At 49.1% G+C, this 20336-nt stretch overlaps 1 protein-coding gene across 1 annotated transcript in view; it reads left to right on the top strand.

Moving 5' to 3' along the window:
- Nucleotides 1-8618: 8618 nt before the first annotated feature.
- LOC128720139 (uncharacterized) overlaps nucleotides 8619-20336 on the top strand; it is a 163126-nt gene continuing 151408 nt past the window's right edge. The window contains exon 1 of the mRNA XM_053813789.1: nucleotides 8619-9141. The gene's annotated coding sequence lies outside the window, so the exon portion shown is untranslated. The remainder of the gene's footprint in view (nucleotides 9142-20336) is intronic.

Here is a 20336-nt window from a genome sequence, read left to right as displayed (position 1 = left end):
TTCAACGATAACACAATCTCGTCAACCGGCCGATCGGACGCCCGTACCTGATTCTACATCCCTTCAACCGATAACCGATATCTACTTCCTTTCTCTTTATCCTTCCTTTCGTCACCCAATCCCTTTTAAATACAAAGATATATATATATACCACAATAAAACCAAAGGGGGGACTCTCAGCCTAACCGTCTTAGAAGAAGGAAGCTTTCGTCTCGCTTAACTTCTTTACAATCCGAAGTGATAGTTCGTTAACTCGCGCAATACATATGAAGTTGTGATGGGTTGATATAGATATTTATACCGATAATGGACGCTTCGATGTTGTGCTTTCGTTGTGATTTCGTTTTAAAAAAAGGATCACATTTCACGGTCGTTTCGTACGGTTGTTGCAGATTTTAATTTGCAGCTGTAAATTTTTTAATTAGCAGCCAAATTAGGCTGAATTTATCGATGACCGAGAAAGCAGACATTTTCTGGAGGGAATGGACCGATACCGGTTGCTGTCAGGAAAAGTTCACAAACAATTTGTAGCGCGGAATAATGAGGCATTTAATTGTCACCTAATGGTCCCGGTTAAACGGGCCTAATTATCGGCACGGGCAACCTCGCGACAGTATCGGCCGTACCGGTACGTCCTAGAATCTGCACCATTCGCCAGATATTGAGTTGATTAATCAAACGCGAGCCCAGCGTCCGCCCGACCGTGAATCGAATGGCCGCTCGGAGCGCCCAACCACAGACAACCCAAAACGCCCCTGGTGGGGATGGGGCCCATATTGTGCCAAATACGCCGAACCGAGCGCTCGGAAAAGTTGGTCCGATTGCCGTTATGAGGCAGCATTAATCATAACCCTGCTGCTCCGGTGACTTTTCCGGGAGCAAGTTGTTTGGAGCCACCGGAAATTAACGAGACAATAAGTAAGTGCACGTGCACGAAACCCGGAGCACCTCGAGCGCGCAAGGATGACTCGTGCCGGTGGAAAACGGCGAGTTTTGCGACGCGATCTCGATGCTTTTGCGCTTGCTTTTCGACGGTACGGCATGCTTGATTTCGTAGCCGGATTGTTGTTGCGTGCCGGGAAGTTAGCGCGGAAGGAACGCGAAAGGAACGCGAGCTGCACCGGTAGGACTTAGCTGGTGGAAGGAATCTTTGTCGTGCGGTGGCTGGCCAGGGATGAGATGGGGACCTAGCTGGGTGGGTGGAACATTAAATTTGAAAAATGACTTTTCCTAATGAATAATTAACAACTGGTGCTGTTGTTGGAAATTAATTGCTTTGAAATCAACAATTACTTTCAATTGTCGCTTCCGGCTCTCGGTCGCTTCCGGCGCGGTATCGGAATCCGGTAAAGCTGGCACGGATTTTCCACCTCACTGAGCATCTTGGGGTTTGTGTGAGTGTGGTGCGCCGCTTTGTCTCAAGCTGTGCGGATTTTTGTCCCCGTGAAAGATGAGCCAACTGTTTCTCATTTTTGAGATTATCGCTTCTTGTTGTAACCTTTTCTTACCGTTTCCGCTGGATCTAAGCTGAAGTTTCATTCCCGAATCGAGTGGTGAGCGACCGTCAATGATTCCTCATCACTTTAAGCGCTTCAATTCAAGCAGTATAATTCTCAGATAGAACTTCATGCCATTTTCTCAAAATTTAAACGCCAATAAATATTGCATGTCAGTTACATGTTAGTTTGCTAGCTGCCAGAAACTCGTTTGCATGGTTACCGTAGTTATCCTCACGGCATTCAGGCAACATTTGCATCGAGAAAGCGAAGCATAAACACCCATCCCTACGCTGGTGAACGGTACATGCCGTAGATACCTTCATTCTCCGGTGGGAAATTCGTGGTTAAAAATTCGTCACAAAATACCCAAAACCACACACATTTAATCATGCCTAAACGCTGGTGACCCTAGATTTCGGCAGGAGTTGTGTGGTCGCCACTACACTGAGACCGGTCCAGGTTCGGGCAACGTTAGCTCTCACTCTCTGCCTCGTTTGGAGCCTTCCAGGAGGCGAGTGCTGCGGTATTTAAATCAAAGTTAGTGTCCCATTCCGGGCGAGAGTCTGAGACACTTGGTCGGGCAACAGCGGGAGGTTCCAATGCATTGAGTTTAGCTCTCTGTGGTGCCAAATACCTAAAGGGATACCACTTAGCAGGCACGGAGAACAGCATTTCTGGAAAGCAACTCGATCCAGCCGGACGTGAGCCGAACCTTCGAGTGCTCGAAAATCGAAGCACGGAGCACGGAGTATGACAAGCGTCCGGTGGTACCGTTTCCGTCTACTATTGCTGGCATCGGGCTGCTTTGCGAAGTTGTAATCCAACCTAAAAACATATGCACTTTTACGTATTCTAATGACTTCAATAATTAAAGAAGTCCTTCGTCCTTCGGATAAGCCTGCCGGTTTGGCTTCCGTCCCATTGGGCATTGCCGGTGGGCGAGAATGAGAATGAGATACGCCCGGTCGCGCGGTACCAGTTGCCGGCTAAATCTCCGGGCTGCTGCAACCACCGGCTACTGCACCAGCCGGGACAGGAGCAGCAGAAATTAGTTTCACTTTGCTGGCTTGCTTGCTTACGACTTGCGTCTGCCTCACAGCCACTGCCGACAACTGAGCGATGCATGCAGGATGTTGTCACTCCGGTGCGACCCCGGGGCAGGGTTGGATCCGGACGATTGACCGGGCGACTCCTGCCACGCCACCAAGGACACCCGGGCAAAGCGAAGCCCGCAGCACGAACATCGTGTATCCGGTTTTTCTGTGTATCCTGTGCTCGGCATGCCGAAGCAACCCATGCTCCCATGCATCCTTCCTCGCTGGACGGAAATGAAAAATATTAACACTCCACAGACATGGATCCTAAATTTGTTCCCCTTTTGCATGGGGCATAATCGTTGCGTCGTCGGTCTTCAGGCCGGCAATACGAAACGGAAATGGAACGGCTTTTCGTTGGCTGCGTTGGCTGGATGCCTGGGGTGTAGGTCTGTGGGTAGGCTGTGATCAAGGACCACTCTGGAGGCGCTGGTCGGCATCGGTAGGCAGCGTTTTATGCTACGCACCGGTCATTTGGTCGATGCCGACCCGGAGCACCCGGAGTCCCGGGCTACGGTGAATCCTTTCAATTGCTCAGAAATTTGCTGTTTTAATTCCTCGAGCCTCGGGTTAGCTAGAAATTCGCCTCCGATGGTCGGGGTTTCGGATTTCTGACTTTTTCAACTGCAAAGAGGATAAGTGGGATTAGCATTAGCCTCCGGGGAGGACGCAGAGTTGGGGCTTTAAAGCGAGTTTTTTTTCTACTCCCCCCGGACCCAATGGCAGGTTTTCCTCGATGCGGTTTCCTGCTAAAGCCCGGCGGCTATTGGCGACGCTCGTACGAAGATGAATTATACGCCCCCGTTCGGGTTAGGCAGTAAGCTCGTTGGCAATAATGACTCGTACGGCTGATAGTATTGTGTTTCGCGTCAGGTTCGAGCAAGCGAGCTCCATGTTTGGAAAGGAGTAACAATGCAAAACACCCTTGACTTCGTTAGCCCACTGGAGGACGTGTTGCCTGTAGGGTGTATGCTGGGGAAAATGAAATTATATTGGCATTATTTTTATTCAATTGAGTATGCATTGTGTGTCCTGTTGGATTGAACTAGTTTTACTAGGGGCATAGCCGTTTGATTGGTTTCAACAGCGATGAAAGTGAAAAAAAAACTTTAAAGATAATTCCTAAAATTCCGTTGCCCCTGAAATGAGCGATGCATAATTAATGCATTGTCGTACCGTCGGTGACAACGCTAAGAATGATTCAATAATGCAACTTCATATCCTGCGCCATTGACTAAGCTGTCAAAACTTTAGCTGGTAGTGCGATATAATTTCATTATTTTCAATTCTCCTGATGAACAATGGGCAGTTGATGTGATAAAAATCTTTTTTTTTAACCAGAGTTAAAAGGAACTTTGTTTTTATAATTTGATTAAAAAATTCTATTATACATCATATTGTTACTTATACACAATACGATATATAATATTAGCTCATAATAAATTGTTTCCTTGTAAGCATATCAAACTGAACTACTAATTTTGGAAGCTGCTTCAAAATATTGTTTCTATTCGATATTGTATTAATTAGCTTTCAACCCATGAAAATGATTATTACCCTCGGGAAGATCGGACCCCGTATTTGTATTAGCAATTCCCGCTGTGCATAGCCATTTCGACGGCACTTGCTTTGCAAAAGTAAAAAGTTTCTTTGGTCACAAAGTTTTTTTTTAGCTGCAACCCGTCAATGGTATAAAAAAAAACAGCACCCTCAATTGGCACATCCCTCAATGTTTCCCACGTAGCGTGATGGGGTGGAAAACTCCCAACCTTCGCTAAGCCTTCACCCTCATCGCAGCGCACCTGCTTTTCGCCCTGGATGCGGCTGTCCCATTCGGAATCGGTCCCTCTACGGCCCGGACTCGTTGACTCGCTCGATTCCAACACGTTCGCTGTCGCTCTTCTTTCTCACTCTCTTTCTCTCTCACTCTCTTTTCTCTATTTCTCTCACCCCACTTTCTCACCCCCCGTCCAGGCACCCACTGGTTGTCCATCGTTTCCCAAGGCACAAGAATGGCTCGTTTTCTAAGCCCACCGGAAACCCGCCGTCACGCAATTCGCTCAACGTTCGTTTGAAAAACCACTCTGCGGAAAACCCATTAACTCACCACTTAACGCAAACTCTTTTTTTGTCCTTTTTTTTCGCCTCCTTTCAAAGTTCGCTCTCCTCCCCCTTCGATTGTCCTTTGGTTTTTCTTCCCTCCCTGCTTCACTACGCTTCGGTGTGCCCTGTCCGTAGCTGACTAAGAGACTTTTTCTTCATGTCATAATTGGTTACTTCCTATCGGACGATCGAGTGGGTCAAGTGTGGTTGAGGTCGTGGCAGACGGATTTTTTGCTTTTTCGCTTCTCGTTGTTGTCACCCTTGCGTCAACTCTCTGCCTTCGCCACTGCAGGATGCAGGGGTGGTTCTGCCGAGTGGAATGTGGCCTCGGGTGGGCATATTGTCACCTGTGGTGCTCAGGCGGTGGTGTCTGGTCGGAAAATGCGAATCAAAATCCGCCGAGATAGCTGCCTCCCCGGAAATGGTTGTTTGACAGTTAACGGCTCCAATACAGTTTAGAATACGTACGTATGAAAAGCAGCCTGATAGGGGCTGGAAAATTCGGAAGGAAAAATAAAGCAAATCTCAGCAAAACAAGCGCCCGCATACATCCAATCTAAAGGCAACAACAATCATTCACACCCATTTCATGACCTGCCCCTATTGAGTTGTTACTTCGCAGCGTTCATCCTAGAGGTCGGGAATGCTCATCTCCTATCTCCTATCAAGTCTCTCGCTCATTCCACTCTACCGGCGATAAGCCGTGACCGAGTACTACCTTTCTTTTTGCTCTCTCGGGCGCGCCAAGTTCATCCGATGTTGGTGTTGGAAAAGCGATAGGAAAAAGCTCCACTAACATGACGGTAGACCGTGTGATTGCTGGGTCTCGAGCGTAGCGTGACATTCGAGCTGTATTACTGCAGCAATGCACGTTCGTTTCCCTTTCGATCGTGGGCACCGTTCGCCCACGAATAGAAACGTCAACAAATCGCGCGAACGGGCTGTTTGCGATCATGTTCACTCATGCAATTTTCCCCCCGTTTGCTCGCATGATCCTCGGCAATGACGGCAAAACTAATAGGAAAAAAGCATAAACGCAAGCAAAGCCGCCACGACGATTCCGCTCGACAAATGTTGTCGTTGGCGGTTTTGCTATATTTCCCAGACCGATGGCAGTGCGCATGGTCATGGTAAGGAAATTTCAGTTAGGTCGGCAATTGTTTATCTTCCTTTCTTTGCTCTGCCGCCTGGGGGGGGATGTCGCTCGGGATCGTGTGCCGTCCGAGGAGGCGGATGAATGCTCGGTCGGGCTGGTCGCTAGCCGGTATCGACTGAGAAAAGGGCAAGAGAATGTGCGAGATGCCAAGAGTGGCCGAGCGGATCGTAGTTTGCAAGGGCGCGTTCTCATCTCACACCAGCGACCGTCGTCGATGGCTGTATCCCGCCCCGGTTTCTCACTGGTCAGCTCTGGTCTCGTACAGAAATTGAAAAATAACAATATTTCGTGAGCAAAAGTAATCCTTGTTTATGTTTTCGTTAGTGCGTCTCGTGGCGATCCAACGACATTGGTATTTGGCAGGTGGCCACTAAAAATCAGGCCAAAGTAATCCAAGCCAAGTAAAATAAGTCAGTATTGTACGTTTATTTTGGAGCACTTTTAGTACAAAATTTGTGTGGCACAAAACGGTTTGTGTAATTTTTTGTAGGTCGTAAGTTCTTCAAATAAGCAGAACACATTAACATTGTCATATTAACACATAGTGTAGTAATTACTTATTTAATATATGAATGCATCAAAACTTATTGTTCTCAAAATATAATTTCGTATTAAAAAGGAAATTCGAACATTATTAAAAAATTTATGAACAATGCAAACGATGAGAGAAAGCAGAAAATGAATTAGCATATTTTTTCATTTCACCTGTTTCAATACATCTCCAATTTCTTTCAAATTGAAATTTTCACCCTGATTTCAGTAATCTTCGGGGCGTACTAAACGAAAGCCTTTCGATTCATATTTTGCCTTTGTTAATGTCCTTGTAGCAGGAGCAGCATCCACCGGCAGCACCAGCTACTCACCAGTAGTGAGGCAAATTTTATTTTCCTTCTCCCTAGTGGGAGAATTTCACCCGTCACATCACATTTTTCTGACGTTCTCGCCGGATCGGCTCTCTGTTTCCGGTACTCTCGGGTCTTCGGGTAATTCGCAACCATCCCGGCGGATTCGCAGCATCCGAACGGAGGCGCCCGAGTCGTGCCATCCGAACAGCTCGGAAAACTCGGATGAACGCGTGTTCGGCATGGTTCCACGGAAGGGCGACCAGTTTGGCAACATCCCGCGTCGGTGTAACAGCCTTTTCGTAGTGCCGGTGTTTCGTTATCGCTCGATCATTGGCCATCGTTGTCGGCGACGTCGAAGCAGCTGCCCCAAGCGTACGCGAAACATATTAATCAGCTTCCATAGTTCTCGTGGTGTGTGGGAAAAGGTACCTTAGCGAACACCTTGCACCTTGAATGCACGGATTGGAGCTGGCGTGAAGATTTATTCGCTGCTTTGGTTATCGTAGTGCTAGTCAGCGCGTACTGCAGCACGCGTGGAAGTTGCACAGTGCACGAGTAGGAGTGTGAAAAACACACGATAAATCTGCAGCCGTGGAAATGACTTTCACGCGTACGAGTGCGTGAACGGGTTGGGCTGGAAATGGTTGATGCGTGCACTCGGGGAGCATTTCCACTGCAGGAAAGCGCAGTGCAAAGTGTCAGCTAAACAGTACAATTCTCCTAATCGGGCGCTGAATCTGTGCGCCCGATGCCCGTAACTGCGAACCGTTGCGTAATAATAGCCGTCTTGCGTGTGGAGCCCGCAATCTCAGCACCGTTGTAATACTCTGCGGCATCGTTTGCCTAACTAGATGCTCTTTCCAGAAGCACAATGGGAAGCACGACCGGAGAGCTGTTAAAACTTGAAATCAATACTGCGAATGGCCGCTGGTCGGCATTATTGTTATTACCAGTCACTCGTTACTATTACGCAGCCGGGACCGGCCTGACTCCATCGACATTCCATCGCCCGTAGCAAACAAGAGAGAGAGAGATAGAGAGAGAGAGAGGAGCGAAGGACGAAGGCAGCTTCCTCCGAGGAAATAAACCATACACCGAACGGTCCCATCTTGACCGGTCTGCCCTGCCCGGATGGTAATCGAACGGTAGCGCGAGCAACGAAACTGGCCCTTCCGGCTACGAGCGGGATAGGGAAAATAAGCAAATAAATATAATCACACCAGCCACATTGCTGCAGGCCACCCGGTGACGACCCGGGAGGTTGGAGTTTTCCGAGCAACGGCATCGTTAACGCGCACCGGCAGCTGGGCAGGATCCCAGGCGAAAAGGGGCCCGATCCGGGCCGTGCCGAAAACGGACGGCGGCTCATCGGGCATTGTTAATGTTGGCGGTTGGAGGAAAAAGAACTGAAATGACTTTTCTTTTATGTAAAATGCGATTCTTTTCATGGCGCGGCAGTTCAAACGAACTGCTAACGCGAACCGTCGCTTTCGGCCGCAGGCGTTCGGCTGCTATTGGTGGGAGTTTTTGGGGATAGGACGAACAAAAAAAAGGACGATCACTGAGGATCGATTCGACTGGGGCGTAGGGTACGGGGTAAAGGTATGACGCAGCTTGCGAAATGGCAATGGTAACCGTTTTCGGGCAGCGTGTGATGGATTGCGAAACCAATTAGCCAGCGTTAGCAACCGGTCGAGTGATCGAATCGATCCATGCGTGCTCGAAGTTTACCGCTTCGAGGAACGTATCTGAAGCACTTGCTTGGCGTTTTCGTTGTATCAGTTTTCCATTGCAATGCTCATTTTCCAGGACATCCCGGTTACCCCGGTAGGGTTTTCGGGAACTACCGTTGAAGCCGTACGGCGAATGATTCGCCACAGGAAGGCTAGCGTCTTGAAAACGTCTTCGGTCGCCGGATCGGAGCAAAGTCCTCCTGAGTGCTGACGTTTGCGGTCACCTGCCGCGTGTCCTTCGGTGTGGATTATTGTGCAAAGTGTGAGAGTGTGAAACGCGAGTGAAAAGTGAATAGCATCTGGTACGGTTCGAGAGCGACCGGGTGCCAACGCGCCAACGCCAGCATGGATGATGCTGCACGGTCAGGAATGTCAAAGGGCCTCACGTGTCGTGTAGCGTGCGATTGAAGCGAGCAGCACCGGAAAACGTATACCACGAGGATCCAGTGTGAGCGTGCGTGTGTGTGTTTGTGCGTACGTGTGAGTGGGAGTGTGCGCGCTCAGCTATACCACCAACGCCTGCTAGATGTCGACGCGAAGGGCGCAAAGTGAATGAATGGAACGAATTTAAAAAAAAGCAGAAGAAAAAAACACCTTCTCAAGCAATAACTCAACTTCCAGCGAAGGCAGCAGTAGCAGCATTTAAGGCAACAGCGGCAGTGACGAGAAGTGCTCGAAAGGTGCTTTCTTTGGTGGCAACTACGAAACTAGGTCAGCTATTTTTATGCACATTCGCTTTCACACATTCTAGGGCATGGTTTTGCCTGCATTTGGGCATCACGGTGTGTCTTGTGACTAATGCACGTGCTGGCGATTAGAGATCGGTTCCGACGGTTCCCCATTTTCCACGAGCGGGATTTCCAAGGATTAATGCCCACGCCCGTTTGGGTCGCTTTCGATTCCACCCACTCATGTGGCACTGCTTGGGCAGAGATTTTGAGGTAGGCTGGCTTTGTTTGCTTCGTGCGATCTCAGGTTGCCCGGGAGCGTGTGGTAGAAATTATGCCAAAAATACTCAACCCACCACCTGGCTCCGTTGAGTCGGCCATTTTTTTTTTGCACCTCACACCAATCCGAATGAGCCGAATTAGCATCACAAACCGGCCACGGCACCGGAACGTCGACAGCGACGACGACCTTTCTGTCTCTTGGCGGGTGGATTGTGAAGGAACGCCTGCTTCCATGGCACTTGGCTAGCAGCTGTTGCTCCGTGGCGCTAGCCTGCCCGACTGGGTAGCTAGGGCCAACGTCAGAAGCACACCATTTCACTGCTCATTAGCTGTGGCTGTCCCTGGTGCGGCGAGGTTGGGCTTTTGTTCCACGCGATGACGCTTCGGTCGCCGGCAAAATCATAATCACTCCTTTGTTACGCGAGGACCACCGCCCATAGCGCGCGCGGGCTGGTTTCTGGTAAGGAACCGCTAAGCACCGGAAACTGTTGTGGGCTTTCTTGGGCGCGTTTCTACTGCTTGCGTTACTGCGTTCCGAAGCCGCTGCCAGCCGCTCCGTTAAGCTGCGGCGGAACATTCTTCGCCATCAGCGCCTCGTTCCGGCCGATAGGAAAAGAACCCTCGAGGGGCTTTAAATGTGTCGGATTTGCCGGTTTTGCTTACCTAATTAAACCCGGGTCCGGCTGGAGCGAGGTCGAAGGCGGATCGGGCTTCTTCTGGTAGGCCAACAATGGGCGGGATTAGATGACGGGCTGTAATTAGAGCCGTGCGCGTCACGCTTCGCCGCGGGAACGTTAGCTCTAGCTCGGTTGGTCGTGCCCTGGACGGTCGTCGCCCATGGAGTGGTTTTTCCGGGGGGAAAAGCGCCATCGTCGCCGGCAACGATGTCATCGATGGAGGTGAAGTCGATTGATAAGTAGTAAATGACTTTGCGGTCCGTCGACTCGCCGCCCGGTGCTGATCCGTGCCATTAGCGCGCTGATGACGGGGGATTAAACAGCAATTTGCTATGTTTGTGGTTCGCGTTGCCTAAACCCGAGGGCAACGATCGGTCCTGGGTTTGGGGAGGTAGATGAAAATGTTGAATGGAAGTAAAACTGCGAGAAAAATGAAGCCATACCACGGTGGAATGTTTTTTTTGTTCAATCACAATAACTGCTCCTTTTGATCTTTTCAATTCAGCCAATCATGTTGTAGCTGGTTGATGTTCGGAAGGTTGAAGAGCGCTTGTATAAATTCTATGTTAAACAGTAATGACAGATATCGTCCTACGAAATCCTTACCAGTTTGTCTGCCATTTTGCTTTCCAATACTCAACATTCACTTAGCATCTTAAAGTCCGGCGACAACGTATTGTAACGGTTGCAGCATTATTCAAACCTTAAAGTTGAGCTCATTTCCAGAAGCTACACGATGGCATGATACAAATTGTTCATGTAAATGAAATTCCATAAAAACTAATGAGCCACCTGCTCGGTAAGGCTTGCATAAATCTGACAGGCACGTCGAAACATCCGCCTATCGGTCGTATAATATTTAAAATTTAAATGTAACCTTCACCTGAAATCTCGAGTTCACCGGTGAGTAATTGTTCCTCGGCTTTATTTTTTCTTTTGAAAACCGGCCGTGGAACCTTCAGACTAATTTATTCCATGGAAAAAAGCTCGTCAAGCGTTAACAAGAAACATCCTTTTCCCCGCTGGTTGAAGCTGTTGGGTTGGCTTGTTTCCTTGTCGCTCTCCCGCCCAAAGTGCTGTAGGGTTTTCGATAAAGTACACCCTTAAAAATAAACAAAACCGAGCACCGTTTTCGAGCATTTCGGATTTATGTTCCGGAATGTACGAACGGTGTAGGATTGGGTGGAACGTCGGAAGTAGGATACGTCGCAAAAACACAACGAACGCCACCACTGAAAGCTTCTCCACGTCCGAAAAGTTTAGCCAGCGTCTGGAGCGAGTCTTGCTCGTTTTGGAGGCTTTTTTTTTGTAGGGCACTTTGTGATTTTCGCTTCAAATGTGGGCTCTCCAGGGCGCTACAGCGAACAACGGTGCATGTGGGTACAGTGAGCTTTGCCCTCATTTGATTGCAAACAGCCGGTCTCGGTTGGCTCACATTAATTGCCGGTATTTTGGGCTCAATACATTCTCAATAAAAACCGTTCGCTCATTGTGATACGCGCCGGGCATCGAATGAGCAGCATGTGAGTGGGAAAATTACCGTTGAAAAGGTCCCAAAAGTTCGCTCCATCCATTTCCCGGTTAGAGTGGTTTACGATTCGTGGAACGATAATTTTTTATCGTCCAACAGTAGCTTTAAAGTTAAATTTTATTAACTCCACATTAATTATACAATTAAATTTAATTCGCTTGCTACTCGCGTGGCCCTCGGTGAGGCCGATAGGATGCGCTTAAAGCGCGAAAAGCTTGATTTATTGCTTTTACCCAACTCGGGAGGGTCATTTTCCGGCTCGTTCGCATACGACAAAGAACTGCACTGATACAAAAAAAAAATAACCGATGGCTTCTCCCAGCTCCGGTCCACCCGTTTGAAGGGCAATTCAGCCCCGGGAATGGTTTGAAATGTTGTCGGAAGGATTATCTCAAGAAGTGAATGTTGCACGACCACTCGGCAGGCCCGGACGGGACTGGTTCGTGCCGAGACATGTGCTGTGGAAAATGTAAAGGACACGCTTCGGTTCTACACCCCAATAATGTTCGAAAGCCGTCCGACGGACGCCGTGTGAAGGAAGGATGGGAGAAAAAAAAAGCCTACAAAAAGTTGAAGCCAGCGAAAAAAAAAAGATGGAAACCAAATGAAAAGCATAAGAAAAATCGCTCCGTCCATCCCATGGCCGATGGTGGTGGTGGTGGTTCAGGTTTCGATTTGGAGCTTGCAAAAAAAAAAGGGGAGGCAGTCTGTTTACGGTACAACATAAACCCGTCACCATTGCGAGGGGGTTTTGCTGGAGTTGAAAGGCGTTGTTGAAGGGCGAGCTGTAGTGGGCCTGTAGAAGAGCCTCAGCCCCTGGCAAAGGAACCGCACGAAAAGCGGCCGCCGAAATCCAACCGAAAGGCTACCAAAGGATGCCTTTTTGGTCGCGCGAGTGCGCGGAAAGGAGTTGGAAATTGATATGTTTGTTTTAAATTGAATTTCAGATCCACTGTCGCCGGTCTTTTGGGGCGCACGAAATTCGGCCCAGTCGCAGTGGCCACGGGCTGCTGGCAATTTGGCGAGCCTGTGGGAAGATAAAAATAAAAAAAAAAACAGAGAACTAATGGCGAGGCTGGGCCCTCTTCGGCCTGACACTTTCATAAAATAAAAGAAATTGTATATAAATAACGGAATGCAGCCTCCCGGCGTCAAGGCGATTTGTATTTATTTATGCCCTCTTGATCTCCGCCTTTGGGGCTGCATTTAAATGGGACTGTTTGCTCTTAGGTAGCCGGTATAAAGCGGGGATTTATAAACTCGACGCGGTTAAAACGGAACCCACCACGCGCCACCGAATGCTCCCGAACGGGGACGCTATAAAGGACTTCTGATAACAGTACTTTTTGACACCGACAATCGTATCCGATTCCGATACGGATCAAGTCCTTCGCCCGAGTGGTAACGATTGCTTTGTGGATAAATGTTTTGCCGCACGTGAGTGCAAGCCGGCCACCGGTTCAGTGCCTTCGCTTGGATTTCGAAGCCGGCGGGTATCGGCCATTTGGCGCTATGATTGTTTCTGGTTGCGACATGCTCTCTTGTTGCTTGGCCGGTTGGTTGTTTTGCTTTTGCTTTTTCATGCCACCGGGACGAGCCGGCAAAGGGTGTCGCATCGGGACAGGATGTTCTCGCTTGGCAGGGTTTTTGCTCGCCACCCGCAGATCCTTGTACGATTCGATTGTCGGGATCGGTTGTTCGACGGGAAGATGTACGAGCGAAGGATTTGCCCTGATCGGTGTGCCATCTGGACGCTGTTGCAGTTCCGACCGTCACAGGTCATATAGTTTTGCTCTCTTTGCGCCATTTTGGCAACTGGCCGATGCATGAAGGGCGTACATCGCAGGCACAATTTGTTTCGAAATTTTGAAATTATCCACCGTCAGCTGGAAAGCTTCTCTTGGGGGGGTTTTCTTTAAGGGTGCCCTGATAGCGCAAGGACACATCTGTGTCTCCCCAAGAAAGCTATCCGATCATTTCCTCGTGTTTCTGCGCCTGGTGGTAACGTGCTTATTTATAGACTTACTTTCTCGGAGTTCGTTGTGGAGTTGTTGTGCTTGGATCTATTAAAACTAAAGCATCTCCATTTGTGCACCACGTTTAATGCCGGCGTGGGCCACGTAGCGCCTGTCCAACGGGCTGCTCGGAACGAAACAAGCCCAGTGCGCTTGGGAAAGTTTTCCGCCTGCCGTTACAGGTCGGTGAAGGCAAAAAAAAATGGCTTTCGTATTGTGGAAAACAATTGTCTCCTGTAGCCCATTCGATATTTAGAGCCTCCGGTGGTTTGCCCAGAGGGAACCCAAAAGCATGGCGTGAATTTTTTATGCCTCACACGGTGCGCCCGATCCCCAGGAGCGTTTCTGCACGCGTGAGTGTGAGTTTAGGGATTTTCATTCTACTGTATCTTTTTGCTATTTCCTTCGCATTCGTTTTAGCCGCTTCGTACGGCGCACCGAACACCCCATTTTTGCCATCAAATCTGTGCGCGTTTTCGACGCGCCACAATATTACGGTATCGGTACCCAGCGCATGGCAGATTTGAATGGCTTTGGAAGAGGAAAACACATTAAAGGACACCCTGAACCTGTCGTGCTGACGGCTGCGCTCGGTTTGCGTGGTGTGTCTGTTTGGTTTGTGTGGGGTTGTGTTTTGCTTTGCCGGGGTTTTTTTTTCTCTTTCTACTCTGCCTTCCCATGTATTTTATTCTCTCGACAGCCGAGCTCGGAGTCGTTTTCGGTTAAAAATGTATGTCCCCAGAAGGAACTCCCAGCGGTGTCGCGCATATTACGAAACACATCCCTAAGTGCGGTTGGGTGATAGAAAGCAATTGTTTGGCGAAGCACCGTCCCGGAGGCTGGCTGGTTGGGCGGGAGCTTCTTTGTTACATTAAGCAAGTGAGCTGTCGCCGAAGTGCACTTGCCAGTCGCGCTTAGCTGGGGCAAACAAACAGTTGTTATTGAATCAGGTGGATCGGTGGTACCGAATTCGGTGCCGTGAATCATCGTCCGCGCAGGACGCACAAATGTGTGTGTGTGTGACGAAAAAGCGTGGAGCAGCATTAGGGCGAGTTTTCTTCGAGCGAAAAGAAGCCAAAACACCGAAACGAACCAAAATTTCGCTCCCATCGCGGTTCGATAAAGCGCAACTAATAAAACGGGCACCCGAGCTGCTTTCACAAACGCTACTTGTCTCGAATAGCCGCGCTTGATTGGAAACCCGATAGCACGTGAAATCGAACGTAGTTGCGTCGCGTACGTGGCGATCCTCGAGCAACGGTTCATTTTCGGTTCCGCCAGGGCGCGTTTCTACTTAGCGCCGCTTCAGCGATCCCACCGAAGCCGATTGGTTCGGTTAAGCTCGCCCAAGGACCGCTTGGTTCGCACGGGGCGCACAAAAAACACAGCATTCGCCCATCACAGAACCGCCCGTACGATGCTGCAGGGTTGCACTTCTTGATCGTAACTTTTCACTTTAGGGCGGTGTAAATGCGCTTTTAAGAAAACCACGGGAGATGCCGGTGAATATGTTGCTGCCCGTGCCGCGAAATACCGCACACCGAGCCACCGAGTCGCGTCTGGCGGTGGGATTTGATTCCTCATCAATTGATGAGCTTTCGTGACGAGGTTCGGCAAGAGTGCACGGGTGTTTTTCTTTTCTTTTCTTTTCTTTTTTTGCTTTGATGTTAACCACTAAAGCGCAAGGTGGCCGCACGGGTCCTTACACGCTCAATATTCTGGAGCAGCAGAGGAGCATAACTTTATTTTTTATGGGTCCGTTCGCTTCTCGCAACAACTTTTCGGCTACCCACGCGTCAGCAGCCGGCCCCGGGATGTTCGGGATGTGTAGTTGAAAGCGAATGGAGCTGTTAGCAATGAAATGAAGTCACCGAACGTGTCCCGGCAACGGTTCTCGATTGGCTTCGGCACCACTCGATGTGAAGAGCGCAACGTCTCGGTGGGACGTTTTCGACTTGGTTTTTTCTTTTCTCTCTCTCTCTCTCCCCCATCTAGCTCATTTACGGTTCACTGGGACCACTAACGGGCAAAAAGGGATCTCATCGAGCAAGTGTTCACCGGAACGGCACCTGTCCAAGGAGCGAACCAAATCTCCGCACGTCTCTCAACGAAGGGGTTTCGGGCTGCGGCGAACGAGGACGTAGACGAGCGGTAAATATATTGAATACCCGGTGGAAGGAAGTCCTGACCGGATCGAGCCGGCCTCAAGATGCTGGCATTTTCAACGCTTCAATCATTCAACCGCCGCCATCGCCCCTATCCATGTTGATTGGTTTACAGTAGCTCGTTAATGCCCGGCTGCATACCGGGAAGAGATGTAACGGAAAGCATAAAGCCGCCCCAATGGGAACACGCTCATGTTCAAAGTCGAACCCGATTCCGTGCAAATGTTTGCCCAATGTGGTTGTTGTGCAGGTCGCCTTGAGAAGATGCTTGAGTTTGTTTTGCTGCATTTCGAATATCCAATACCGACCATCATCAATCGAGGCGTCAACCGCCGAACGTGGGTCGGCATCAGGTTTACAACGAGCGGCAGATCAGCGGCGGATGGTCCCGTGTTGCCGCCGGCGCAAAACGAAACCGGAAATCGATAACCAATGTTTGCCGGTGTAATTTCTCAGACTAATTTGTAGCTCATCAAAGTAGAGTACGATCAATCAACCGGCAGGGTGGCGGTTTGTTTGCAGGTGTTTGTGGTGTTAAATTTATCTTTTTCGCCCATCGGAGCCACAGCTACGGAACTGGTGGTAATTAAATTTAATTGACCCTTTCCGAAACCCGAACCTAGGGCTATCGGTACCGATTGAGAGGTTGGTGCAATGTTTGCAAAAAAAATGTGCTTACTAGCCCACCGCCAGAGTCGCGCAATTCGTCCCCGTGACGCCGAGTGAAGTTGACGAAGTGAGTTTTGCAAAAACTTGCTTACCTCACAAATGGAAGCTTTTTTTTATTTTCACCCAAATTTTGATATAATTTTGGGCCTCCACCTTGTTCGCCATTGTGCGCGCGATTGGTGAGCGCGATTGTTGAAATGAATAAATAAAATTACATCCACAACGCCGGAACGACCCGGATCTCCACCGCAAACGATGGAATCATTATGAGGGTGAGGGATTCTCCATCGTCGGCGATGCTGTAACGAAACGGTTCTGCTTGTTCTGTGCCAGAGTCAGGTTGTCGCTCGAAAAACCCCGAGGTACCGCTCAACCTGAACCGTTGATTGACCGGATTTATCGAATTTTGCTTTCCTTCTAGCTCCCTCACCCTCACGCTCATCGATCAAATCGCGTTAACTGCAACCAAGGCGCACGGTTGGGGCTGCCGGGAAAACGAAGACCGTAAACGAAACGAAAAAGACCAACAAAGCACCGGCACCGGAAATCTGAGTTGATTTTGAGCTGGATTTTGAGCGGTGTTTTGCTTGCTCCCTTGGAACGGAAAATCTTCCCACCGGGCACCGAGGGGCTTGACGAGTATGATCGGTTTTTCGAGCACCTTTTGCGTCCCACGGCACCGATACCGGCTGGCGGTGATGATTCCAATCATAAGATGATGATAATGATGCCGTTTGAGTGAGGCGTGGTAGCGGATACTCGACCTACTTGTCGCCGTTTGGTCGGGATAATGGGAGGCAAATGAGAGGCAAATGTGCGAAATAGCTGAAACGGATCCGTCGAGCGTTCTGGTGGGAGGGAGGTTGGGTGAAATTGTTATTCAAATTATGTTTTTCGCTCAGCAGGGACGCCCTGGTACGGTGATGGGTGGTGAACCGGTAATGGGGGGAAAATATTTGAATAAGTGATTTCGCACCGTTGCGCCTCATCGCCGTGCTTTTCGTCGAAGGACAAACGGGGGACGATTGGGATTTTCCGCGGTGGTCGGGTGTAAGGACTGAGTGGGTTGGATTTACAGCAAACACTCCCACCGAAAGGAGGGAATGTTTTCCGATGGACAATGGTCGTTAGTTTGTTAGGTTTTCCGTGGCGCCGCAGTCATCGGCCTGATTGTGTTTGCTCGCAGCCGTGTAGGGTTTTAGCGTTGCTGTGCATGCTAACGAAAGGGCAGATCATTATCATCGGGGCACATAATGTAAGCCAAAACGTACATGCACACCGTCGAACGGTGGTTCAATGCACTTCTATCATGCCAGAGGAATCGATTTATTGAAGGTATATAGCTGTTACCAGGGCTATTGGTATTTTTTAAATCCATATCAAAACCACTGTGTTCGTGTGGTACAATGAGGATGAGTTTATCTTCAAATAGCATTGGGAAGCCACAGTATTTGGGAGCCTGGATTGGTTTTACTAAGAAAAACCGTTAACCTATATATCGAGTTCCGATCGCATCGATTTCTAGTCGCACCGCGTTGGATTGCCGTTCCGTCTTGCAATCCTTGTTTTCCCTCATTAGTGTATATGAAATATTCATTCGCTTTTGACTTCATCTGACTTTCGAGACTTCAGCTTGCATTATGCATATTCGTAACGGTTTTTGTGGGCTTTATTGAAGACGAACCGAAGGATGAAAGGGATGATTCCTCATGCCAGATGAAAGTTCCTTTGAATACCATCGGATGCAGTAGGTTGTTTGGTTGAGAACAATGTACTGTCGTTTTTATTCATTTTTTTCTTATCGATTCGTTTTCCAATCAGAGGGTAATCCAAATAATCACACTCGTATTTTTACAAGTAAATCGTAATATTATTATGTTCTTCCAAGTCAAGGTAAAGAAATCCAGGAAGTATGTAAAAAAATGTGTTTTAAAAATATTTTGCTTACTTAGGTTATGTTGGTAAATTACCAAAGCTAGGAGTTTTCTATTTCTAATATAAAATAATAAAATATATAAAATATTTTGCTTACTTAGGTTATGTTGGTAAATTACCAAAGCTAGGAGTTTTCTATTTACGCGCACGGGTTGTGCAACAAATAGCTAGCTGTTCGATCACTGAAACACGCTGGTAATGGAGCGGAAGGAACAGAAATATCGCACTCATTATGCGCACGTAACTCTTCGCGCGGAAACTTTCGACGGGTGGTTATGGCTTCCTCACGCGAGGTTTTGCAAGAAAATTATGCAATCGTTCCCAGAGGGGAGACGAAACGCAACAGCATTTGTACGCGTGCATTGATTGATCGGTTGACTGATTGATGGGTTGATTGATGGATCGGTGTTTGTCGGTGGGTCGCATTGTGTGGAACGTGCGCTCAAACACGGGACTGTCGGTCTTGTTCTGCTTCTAAGCGATGCGGTGTTTCCATTTCATACGTGAGCGTACGGATGCTGCGGTGTTGTTTCGCCATTTTCGGGGATCATGTCGTCACGGCCCACGGTGATGTGTGTGTGTGTGTGTGTGTGGTGTAGTACAAAGTATTTTTGCGATCATTTTTCCCTACACACAGCACGGTGGTGCTTGAGCGTTTTGGCGTTTCCACGGCAACGAGCCGTCCGTTCTGCTAAGCAAACAATTTTGATTTCATTCAGGCCAGCTTCACAGCCAACTTTTCCGGCTCACTCAGACCCAGAAACTGGTCGAGCAAAATATGTCACCCGTTCGCCCGCCGAAAGCACTCAGAAATTAGCCCGCCTTCGCTGATGGGTGGCGTCCTTTTAGTTTCGTCGTTAGTTTAACTCCAGACCACCCATGTACCGCCGGCATTTCAGCCGTTGATAATACAGAGGTAACGAGGCGCTTTTTCATAAAACCGTATCCCACTTTTACGCCGTGTGGTTAAAAAACCTGCGCCCAACCACCGGCGCACCACCGGCTCTCGGCCGTGGTTGACTTCCCAACGCGCGCGCGTGTCAAAAGCAGAGTGTCAGGGAAGAGTTGGTTGCTTCTTGTTTTTTTGGCTCACATTTTCCATTCCCTTCCTTGCGCTTCGTGGTGCGCCGCTGGTCACCCCGATTGAGTTCATAATTTAGTGCCAACACACACACACACACTCTGTAGTGAAATTTTGCTGAAACGCAAATTCGAATTTTCCCAAGCGGAAATCCTGCCGTTACCGCGCGGTCCGTCTGTTTTCTTCCTCGTGCCGTGCCTACCCAACCACCCCAAACTAGGCCCCCCGTCGCACGTGGCGCACGGTGTCCGGTTGCTTTCATGCAATTTGGCTCCACCGAACGCGTGTGCCGGTCCAGGTCCAGTGTGTGTGTGTGTGTGTGTTGAATATATTTGCAACTAAAATAACTTTCCCTTGTATGTTTGCACTACATTCCGACGATCGGGGGCTCAAGCACTGACAGACACACACACACACGTTGGCACACATGGTGCAGCATAATTTCGTGCTTCTATTCTGGCGATAGCGAGCGGGCGATATCGAGTGCGAGTGTGTAACACCACGTCTCAGCACCGAGCGAGCCTTTTTGCCGCCGAAAATGCAGTACCATAGTTGCTCAATTTCTGTACATCCTTTTTGCATCGCACCCTCGCGTGCATCCTCCCCGGTCAAAAAGGGTGGAATATAGGGCGCTCGACAGGAGCGGAGGAAAATTTCTAATGCCAAGCGAGTGTCGAAATTCGGTTCTGGTTACCGAATAACCACAAACGTTCAAGCACACTTCAAAGTTCAACCAAGTGCAACACGCTCCTGCACGAGCTGCCCGGATGTAACACTCTCCGACCGGAGCGAAAGGGAGCGAACATGCGCCTACATTTGGGAACCGTGTGGCGAAAGTGTTGCATGGCCATCGGCGGCAACCGAGAGCGGGCAAAGATGGGCA

This window comes from Anopheles nili, chromosome 2, assembly GCF_943737925.1.
Source record: "Anopheles nili chromosome 2, idAnoNiliSN_F5_01, whole genome shotgun sequence".
Taxonomy (NCBI): Eukaryota; Metazoa; Arthropoda; class Insecta; order Diptera; family Culicidae; genus Anopheles; species Anopheles nili.
Note: the sequence above shows the minus strand (reverse complement) of the source record. Positions and strands in the feature narration are given on the sequence as shown.